Below are 10,166 nucleotides of genomic sequence, written 5' to 3' on the forward strand. Positions count from 1 at the left end.
ATGCATATAAAAATTGGGATTTACGTGCGTGGCTATGCCCTGCACGCGCCACACACATTTTCAAAAGGGCCGGCCCACTCGCCTAAGTCCCAATACGCGTACAAGTGCCGGACTCTGAAAAAGGGGCTGGTGGGGCAGGACGGAGGACAGCGCTGGCCGGCAGCCGACCGGCGCGCAGAAACTACTTCTGCTCGGGAAGAGCAGTAAGTAGAAAAATACAAACTTTTCAGATTGCTAGGTAGGGGTTAGGGGTAGGGGTGGAGAGGGGAAAAGGAAGGAAGATTAGGCAGAGAGGTAGGGAAGTTCTCATTGTGGGAAATAACATCACACCACCCAATCCACTCCTTAGGGGAGCATGTTATAACATCTGTTGGCCATGTGTACATATTCGCCGGCTTTTAAAATCCTTTTAAAGACTGCCCCTAATGATAGTAGTCCCATGCCTTATGTTAAGGATAGTAACTGCCGTTCCATGTAGGTTATCCCCATGCTTATCAGTTCCCCACAGCATAAAAGTTGGGGCCCTCATAAGAACAAAAGATATGCCATTCTGGGTCAGACCAAGGGTCCATCAAGCCCAGCATCCTATCTCCAACAGCGGCCAATCCAATCCATAACATAGTAATGACGGCAGAAAAAGTCCAAAATGGTCCATCTAATCTGCCCAGCAAGCTTCCCAAGGTAGTAACTGCCGCTCCGTGCAGGTTACCTCCATGTTTCTCTTAAGGGTAGTAACTGCCGCTCTGTGCAGGTTACCCCCATGTTTCTCTTAAGGGTAGTAACTGCCGCTTCGTGCCGGTTTAACTTTTTTATTAATTCCCATCCTCTAGCCTTTTAGGGATCCACAGTGTTTATCCCATGCCCCTTTGAAATCCTTCACAGTTTTAGTCTTCACCACTTGGCAAGTACCCAAACATTAAATAGATTTCAAGCTATTGATTAATAGCAGTTTATGGATGTTTCCTCTAGGAACTTATCCAAACCTTTTTAAAACCCAGTAACACTATCGGCTCTAACCACATCCTTTGGCAATGAATTCCAAAGCTTAACTATGCGTGAGTGAAAAAGAATTTTCTTCAGCATGTTTTAAATTAGATTCTTGAAAACTTTATGGAGTGCCTCCTAGTCCTTCTATTATCTGAGAGAGTAAATAACCAATTTGCATTAACCTGTTCAAGTCCTTTCATGCTTTTGTAGGCCTCTATCATATCCCTCCTCAGTCATCTCTTCTCCAAACTGAACAGCCCTAACTTCTTTAGCTTTTCCTCATAGGAGAGCCACTCCATCCCCTTATCATTTTGGTCGACCTTCTCTGCATTTTCTCCAGAGCAACTATATCTTTTTTGCAATGTGGCGACCAGAATTGCACACAGTATTCAAGGTGCATAGAGCGATTATAGAGGCATATGACTTCCACTGTTTTATTTGCCATTCCTTTCCTAATAATTCCTAACATTCTGTTTGCTTTTTTGACTGCCACAGCCCACTGAGCTGATTAATTTCAATGTATTATCCACTATGATGCCTAGATCTCTTTCCTGGGTAGTAACTCCTAAGATAGAACCTAACTATTGTGTAACTACAGCAAGGATTATTTTTCCCTATATGCATCAACTTGCACTTGTCCACATTAAATTTCATCTACATTTGGAAGCCCAATCTTCCAGTCTCACAAGGTCCTCCTGCAATTTATCACAATCCACTTGAGATTTAACTACTCTGCATAATTTTGTATCATCTGCAAATTTGATTACCTCACTTGTTGTACCCCCTTTCCAAATAATTTATAAATATATTAAAAAGCACCAGTCCAAGTACAGATCCCTGAGGCACTCCACTGTTGTTGTCTGAATCCATTTTTCTTATTCCCCTTGCCATTGAAGCGGAGAGCAATGTTGCAATTGTATCAAGGCTCATTGGTAAAGGGTAGTAATCCCATACCTTCTGTTAATAGTAGTAACCGTCCCACCAGCAAGTTACCCCATGCACTCTTCTTCATTTCCATCAATTAGCATTTAGGGTTCTTTGACTGTTTTCGTCTTTTGACACCTCCAGAAGGGCATTCCAGGCATCCACCACCCTCTTCGTGAAGAAATATTTCCTGGCGTTGGTAACTCACAAGTGGGATAGGTTTACTTCTAATCCCAGTAATCAGGCCCCATCTTTGCATGGTTGATTATCTCAGTTAAAAGCTCACAGCACAAATGTGGACAAGACTTCTGGTTACAGACAAGATACAGACTTCCAGACTGTAGCACAATATAACAATATACATCCAAGGAAAGAACTCATGGGTCTCTTCTGGGATCCCTCACTTTCTTTTGGCCTCCATGCCATTTAAATGCTGAGCACACCCTGCAGATGTTCCAGCACTGTTTTTGAAAGTCCTGAGGACCAGTCAGGATCCTCAGGGGGTGGGGCAATATAGCAGACTAGCTTGAATCTGGAGTTAGCTTTCTTTGATCCTGTTATGACCGTCGGCCATGGCCGACCCAACTCACGTCATGTCATGCCTGGCTCTCCACTCCGGGTGAACTCGCAGCTGTAGCCAGCCACTACCGCTGCGTTCCTCCTGGCTCTCCATGCCCCACGTGGCGGTGAGGATACCGCCAACCCATGCTCCGACTCCAGGCCTCTTTAGAAGCGCGCCACCTGTCCTCCCTTTAAAGGGCCAATGGCAGGAATTACAGGGACGTCCCCGGCTAATGATATCACAAACCTGAGATATTTAAGCACCTTCTTTGGCCTACGCTAACTGACTTGACAATGAGTTCCCTGAGCTCCTCTGGTGCTTGTTCCTGTTCTTTGGATCTGCTGTTCCTGCCTTGGAACTTTTCTCTCGGACTGCGGACTCTGGCTCTGGGTACCCACTCCTCGGGGACCTGTTCACCGCTTCCCCACTCTTCTGGGTAGCCTCAGCATTGCTACACCAGAGATCCTGTCTCTATGCTTCCCCGCTTCTCGGGGTAGCTTCAGTGTTGCTACACCAGAGATCCTGTCTCTACGCTTCCCCGCTCCTCGGGGTATCCTCAGCATTGCTGCACCAGCGATCCTGTCTCTACGCTTCCCTGCTCCTCAGGGTAGCCTCTGCATTGCTACACCAGAGATCCTGCCTCTACGCTTCCTCGCTCCTCGGGGTAGTCTCAGCATTGCTACACCAGGGATCCCGTCTCTACGCTTCCCCGCTCCTCGGGGTAGCCTCAACATCATATACCAGAGACCTTGTCTGCGTGCTCCCCGTTCCTCGGGGCCTGCCCTACGCACTCTAGCATTGGAGATCCTTCCTCTGGTATATGCCCTCTCCAGACCTGCCCTGCACTGCAATATCATTGAACTTCCTCTCTCTGTCCTCGCTTCTCGGGGCATTCCACAGTACAGCTACAGAGCAAGCGCCTGCGATCACGTGGCTGTGACGCAGGCAGTTCTTCTACACCCCCTCTCTCCTGGACCACCTTATTTCGAATCTACCTTGCCTCCCGATGGTGGAGACCCGTGGGGTCTAACCCCGCAGGTTGTGTCAACTCCCACCTCGGGCCAAGGGTCCACGAAACCTACAAAACCTAACAGATCCTTTCTGTTGCTCTGTGCATAAAGCACCAGTTGCAAACTTAGTAGACCTTGGTTCAAAGCCAGGAAATACACCTTTATTCCTGACAGAATTCCCCCCCACCCCCATGTGTGCCTTCTGGGCACCCCAAAATCTTTGGTGCTGTAAGGGAAGCAGTCTGGAGCAAGGTTTTTGGTGCCACAGATGCAGTTTGAAGAAAAGTCCTTAGTGCTGTGACAGGCACAGCCTGGAGGAAGGTCTCTGGCACTGCTACAGGAGAAGCTGCCTGGAACGGAGACATGGCAGAAACAGTTGAAATCATCCAAAAAAATACAGGTCCCATTGGGAACTACACAGAGATTGCTGAGACTGCTGAATATGAAATTTTATAATGTGTTGTCGCATCTTGGGATTGAGCCATCATTCGAGCGGTTTCTTCCTGGAGTGGAGCTATTGCAGGAATCAGCTCAGCCTGGACCGCAGATGCTGGACTCATCACTGGCTCTGGTTTAGCATGTATGGTTCCAGTTGTTGAAGGTGTGGACCCTTGGACCGAGGTGTAGTTGGTGCAACCTGCAGGGAGGAGTCCTGCAGGTCCCCACCATTGGCTGGCAGAGTCAGATGAGGCAGGCACCCAACTGGAGGTTCACCTATACCAGCCCACATTCTCCTTAAGTTGAGCTCTTGCATGCCGGGGCCAGCAGGTCTTAGATGGGGGCCTCTGCTGAGATCCAGAAGATCCGTAAGTAGAAGGCAGGCCGGGGTCAGGGCAGGTGGCACTCATGGGAGGTCCAAAGAACAGGCAGTGGTCAGTGGCAGTAGGCAAACAAGAGAAGGTCCAGTGGTCAGAGAGTGGTCAGTGGTAGGCAGCAGTTGAGAGTCCAGGAAGCAAGCCGAGGTCCAAGGAAAAATGGGATAGAAAGGCAGGGTAGGAAGATAAGGAGCACCACAGAAGCCAAGGCACACAGAGGGACTACAGGACTGAAGACTGACCACAGGGGCTGGTGGACAAGACAAAGAGCATGAGGACTAAAGACCTGGATGAAGATCAGGAATTGAAGACAGGAATGCAGGAGAAACGCTGAGGCAACTTGCACTACACAAAGGTGAGGACTACAAGGAAAAAGAGGCTTTTTATAGGGTGAGGCTTCTGTTATCATCTGTGAGCACCGCAGAGGATTTCCCGCCACGAGCCCTTTAAATCAGAGCAGATCGGGCGTGCGCATGTCTAAGGATGGCCATGTTCGTGTGCCGGCAGCGTTCTCGCTACTGTTGCATTGGGGCTGCACAAGAGCGGCGGTCTTCCAAGCATCCATCCGGGAGGCCTTCCTCAGAGTCGGGGGTTCCCACTGACAGCTCAGGACTGGAGATAAGAGCGGCAGTTTGCGGTGGAGGTCCGCAAACTGCCAAATGGAACACCAGTGTCGACTTCACTAGTGACAGAGGTCGTATTTTGGTGAAAAGAGTCTGGACCTTCTGCATGCTTTTTATGTTATTTATGACAGACGTACCTGTTTTAATATGGGTTCTGCCTTTTTGGGCAAGACCTGCATAGAAAATACAGGATCTGGTGTAGGATTTGCAGCAGGAATCAGTCCAGAGCCAAGCTTGATAGATTAACACTAGGTTTGGTGCAACAACTGGATTCCCAGCAAGCTGCCAGAATTGAGGAATAAAGGTTGATATGGTCATCTCTGGATTTCCAGTCCTCAGAACTAGGGCAGTAAAATACCCATGAAATTTAAGTAGAGCAAGTCAATCTTTTTAGTGGCCATCGCCATTTTAGGGCTTCCCTTGTGAACAAGAAGCTCATTGATTTCACATAGATGGTCTCATTTCTAAAGTGAGGCAGGGTTTGCTGTATCCAGGTGTGACAATGGTTCAGGTATTTTTGGAGTTGTCCTCTGGCAACATGAAAAGGCTTGGGTACCGTGGTGCAGGTTTGGCAAAGGCAACAGTAATAATATCACTTTTAGTAGGTGCCAGTTCCTTTGTAGGAGCTGGGGTAAAGGCTGGTTTAGTGAGATTTCAGGTTCCCCATATCTCTGTTCAAGATCATCCAGGAATGCTTTAGAGTCCCATGGGTGTTCAGTCTGGAACCATTCTTGAGCAAATGCCTCTGCTGATCCAAATAGTCTCTCCTGAATAAAGCACTGTCTGCATCTCTCATTATAAATGCTAGCAGAAGAGCTTCATAAAATCAGTAGCGGCACTCATCAATAAAGTTCTGCAGGTTCCTTGGGTTGCCTTAAACATGGTTGGGAATGATGATTTCATGTTTTGTACATAAGCCATAAATCTTAAGTACCAAGAGGCAGATGCAAATTATATATCATCTCCAACCCTTCTCTCCTCTCTTACAACTCCTCAGTTAATCTTCTATCATTCCCCCTCTCTCACCCTCCACAGCCATTCCCTCTCCAGGTGATCCAACCCTCAAACCCCTCCTACATCTTATCCCTTCCTTCATACACCCACTTCTCCAAACATCTCCCTGGCAGGATTAGCAGCAACATTTTCCTTTGGGCCCTGAGACAAAGCTGAATGACAGGCAGGAAGAGAGGGCAGGCTAATGACAGGGGCAACATTTTTCTCTTGGGTAGGTTAAATGGTAGGTAAGAAGAGACGAAAAGTGGCAATCTCCACTGGCCCATGCACATTCAGTTCCGAAAGACAGAAATCTACAAGTGACAGCAATATTTGTAATTAAAATCAGCATGGGACCTGTGATCCAGTGCAAGCTCACAAGCCCTGCAGTGGCTCAAATTCCTCCTCAAACAAGGCTTCCTGCTTCAACAGAAACTCACAATGTGAGGGTAGAACCACTGCAGGGCCTGTGAGTGTATGCTGGCTCACAGTCCCCACTCTGACTTCCACTTCTAATGCTGCTGCTGCTGACATCTGAACAGCATTTCTGTTTGAGGTAATTGTGACCCTCAGCTGAAGGTTTTGTGACCCCCATCTCAGATCCTGACCCACAGTTTGGGAAGCCCTGGTTGACAGGGTGTGGCACATTGCATAGGCAGATTTCAAGTGCACTCAGGCTATAGCCTAATGGCTGACATAGTTCACACAAATGGAGTGTTTTTTCATCAGCACACAACAGAAAAAAATAAAATAAAACTCTAGCTCTGTCAGAGTACTAGCTAGACTTGCTTTAATTCTGTAACTACCCTCAGACTAAGGTTAAATCCATTTTGGTTTGAAAACAAACAAAAAAAGCACAGGGATTGTAGCTTACAATGGCAGAAAAAAAGGCATTCCTTAAAAAGTTTGTCTGCCCATGGTTCCTCTGAACAGTGACCAACTAGCTGTAAAAGCTGGAAGCAGAGTAGAGGGTTCCCACCATGTTGACGGGCTCTTAAGGCCCCTGCAGCACACCCCTCATGGGATTTATGTTGCAATATTGGTTTTATTTAGAAATGATTATAACAGTTCCTGTCATATGCTCTCAAGTACACATAAGAAATAATTCACAATAAAGTAAATCTGAATCTTTGCATAGTACTTTCTCAGTTAACAGTTCACAAATATAGACAAGGGACAGAGTTCATATCATAAGTACAGGGGTTGTCAACAGACTAGATAATCTTAGAAGTATATACACACACAGTGAGAATCTTTATAATAGTTGTTAATCTGTGTCTCTGTATCTTTTTCATTATTCCTCTGTCATGTTTGCCTCTATAACCAAACTCAGGATATTCCTATACTGAATGCATGTGCCAAGTATGCAAAATGATAGCATCTAATTTGCTTACTAAAGCATTATCTGCCTTCTGCATTGCTCTGAATGTGTACTCCAGTTTTCTGTTTTATGCATTAAAAACAAAACCTTCTTGGAAGACTCATGCATATCTGAAAACAATTTAATTATTGCATAGAATAAGAAAACATTTGGATTAAGCAAAGCATATATGGAATTAAAATTGTCAACAGACAGGATATTTAACATGATGGGAAAGTTTTGTGTACAAATTTCATAATTTACAACTTCAAGAGAATGAGTCCGATCTCTGGAGGCTAGAGTGGTAGACCTGGAGGAGCTGAGGCAGACAGAGAGATATATAGATGAGACCTTCAGGGGCATAGTAGCCAAGTCCCAACTTCAGACTGGCAGCCCTGGTGCTGCCTTGGAGGAAGAAAGTCTCATGATCAGAGAGCCTCAACCTGATGCAGCAGGAAAGGATCCTGTAGCAAGGACCTGCTCTCCAGGTGGTGCATTGTCCTTTCGCACCAAGGATGTGTCTCCAAGGCCTACTGCTCAGGAGGGAAGGGTTAGGTCAGCCGTCATAGTTGGTGATTCGATTATTAGGGATGTTGGTGGTTGGTGGGCGTGAGGATCATCTGGTAACATGCCTACCTGATGCGAAGGTGGCGGACCTCACTCGTCACCTAGACAGGATTTTAGACAGTACTGGGGAGGAGCCAGCTGTTGTCGTACATGTGGGCACCAACAACATAGGAAAATGTGGGAGGGAGGTTCTGGAAGCCACAATGAATATGCATGAGAGAAAATTTGCATGTTATGGAGGCAGTGCATGCAAATTTTCTCTCATGCATATTCATTGTGGATATCCTGAAAACCCGACTGGCTGGTGGGCCCCCAGGACAGGGTTGGGGACCACCTATTTATATCCTCTTATGACCCTGTAATTTGGTTTATGTAGGACATACTAAAAGAATCATTAAAACCAAACACATTGAGCATCATCGCTGTTTGAATACTTCAAAACTTCTATTTATCACATTGTATTCTCAACAATCATGTTTATTATCTGATATGTTTTCCCTTGCTTTTCTTTTTCAGAAACAGGAAGGCTAAGCCAACAGTCTTCACCTGATTAGGCTACTGCCTGTGGCCTGCTTTGGACTTCTTCTGGAATGCCAGAAACAACTGCATGGCCAAACAAACTTATGGAAAACAGGGTCTTTATATCTTCTCAATGTCTGTTACTTCACAGTTATTACACAGTTTATTCCTGGGGCACCAAGGCAATTCAGTTATGTACATTTACAGCAGGTATTTACAGGCTGTTCCAAACTCCATGTTTCTCTTCTGAGCTGTATGTTGACACTACTCAGCCACTAACAGTAGACTCTCCAGTTTTCCTTAGCAGGAGCAGCAGCACTAAGTCTCACTCTGATTCTCTTTTCTGGTGACATTTCTAGCATGCTTATAACTTCTTCCCCTATAAAAGTTTCCTGGCTCCCCTTTTTGTTTCCCTTGTCATCTTTCCATAAGACTTTTCACATTGTCTACACCACACATTGATTAGTGTCAACTAGCCACAAAGGATAAGCCTTCTGAGGATTCTCAATCCCAGCAACTTCTTTCTTAAAGCTACATTATCCCTTTCCTTTCTCGGCTCATAACGTCCTTGAATTACAATTCCCAGTTGCCTCTCTCTTAATGCAGTGCTACCTTTTTTCTCTCTTTTTGATTCTCCAGAATGGGCTCTGCCTTTCTGACAGGTTAACTTCCCCATATCTCTGCGTTGCCTCTGACTGTGTGGCGTCCCTAGTCCATGACAGGGGGGTATAGCTAGGATCCCCTGTCAATGGGCTGTATAGTGCCAGAAAATGAGAAGGATCCCAGCCCTGTAAAATGGACCAAGAAGGTACCTCATGTCAAGGAGCAGCTTTGGCATATACTGTTCAACAGCACTATATGTTTGCATGGCTAGATGTATGTTCTGTTTGTAGCAGAGTTAGTGTGTCCATCTCATTTATGTGAGTCCAGATGATTGGATTCTCAATTCAATTGATTGTCATATGTTTGCAAAGTGTTATTGTGGTGGAAAGCAAGGGTTTGTAATCATGTGGTAGGAGGAGCTCATTAATGCCCTCCACTCCACTCAGATATGCCCACAAACACTTCTTCACCCAAATACATACTATTCTCCAAGCCAGACCAAACATCATTTATGCAGCATGAGATAAACATATAACAGTAAAATATCTTCATATATGTAATACTGTTTATACAGCTCAAGAAATTTGTGGAGTTAAGTTAAAATATATAAAACATGGCAGTACTGAAGTCCATTTTAGGATCAATAATACTGGCCTCACTGACAGCTGTGAAGATTGGACTTTGCAAAATGTCAAAAAGCATTTTACCCACTAGTAAGTTTACAAATAGTCATTTTCCATGTAAAGGAGGAAAAAATATATCACAACTAGACCGGTTGCCACTATATATTTGAATATTTTCTATATCACAAGATTTTTTGGATGTGAATTTTCAAAAGATTTGTGTGCAGACATGATATATCTAACATACCCTGAAAGAGAAAATGATCAGATGTTGTATTTGATAAAGGATCATAAATAAATAAAGATGTATTTATTAAAGGCATGTACATATGTGAACCCATTAAAATGTTAAATATCCAGTCTGATACTAAGTGCTTTCTTAATTGTTAATGAATTTTTTAATCTGCAAAACTGGGTAAAAACTTAACACTTTACTGTGTACAGGCTAAACTATTTGCATGAACTTGGTGATACAGTGTTAGCTAGGGAAATATGACAAGAAAATGGAGGGTTTCCTCAGTCTCGTAAATCACATATAATTATTCTAGAGTCAGCACTTTTGTGGGCGAGAGCCACCAGT

General features: G+C 45.0%; 1 long non-coding RNA gene across 1 annotated transcript in view; it reads left to right on the forward strand.

Annotated features, from left to right (window-relative positions):
* The window catches only part of LOC115088097, a 35,005-nt gene extending 25,060 nt beyond the window's left edge, over positions 1 to 9,945 (forward strand). The window contains exon 2 of the long non-coding RNA XR_003855704.1: positions 8,358 to 9,945. This is a non-coding gene — a long non-coding RNA (uncharacterized LOC115088097). The remainder of the gene's footprint in view (positions 1 to 8,357) is intronic.
* Positions 9,946 to 10,166: the final 221 nt, after the last annotated feature.

This window comes from Rhinatrema bivittatum, chromosome 3 (genome assembly GCF_901001135.1).
Source record: "Rhinatrema bivittatum chromosome 3, aRhiBiv1.1, whole genome shotgun sequence".
Lineage (NCBI taxonomy): Eukaryota > Metazoa > Chordata > Amphibia > Gymnophiona > Rhinatrematidae > Rhinatrema > Rhinatrema bivittatum.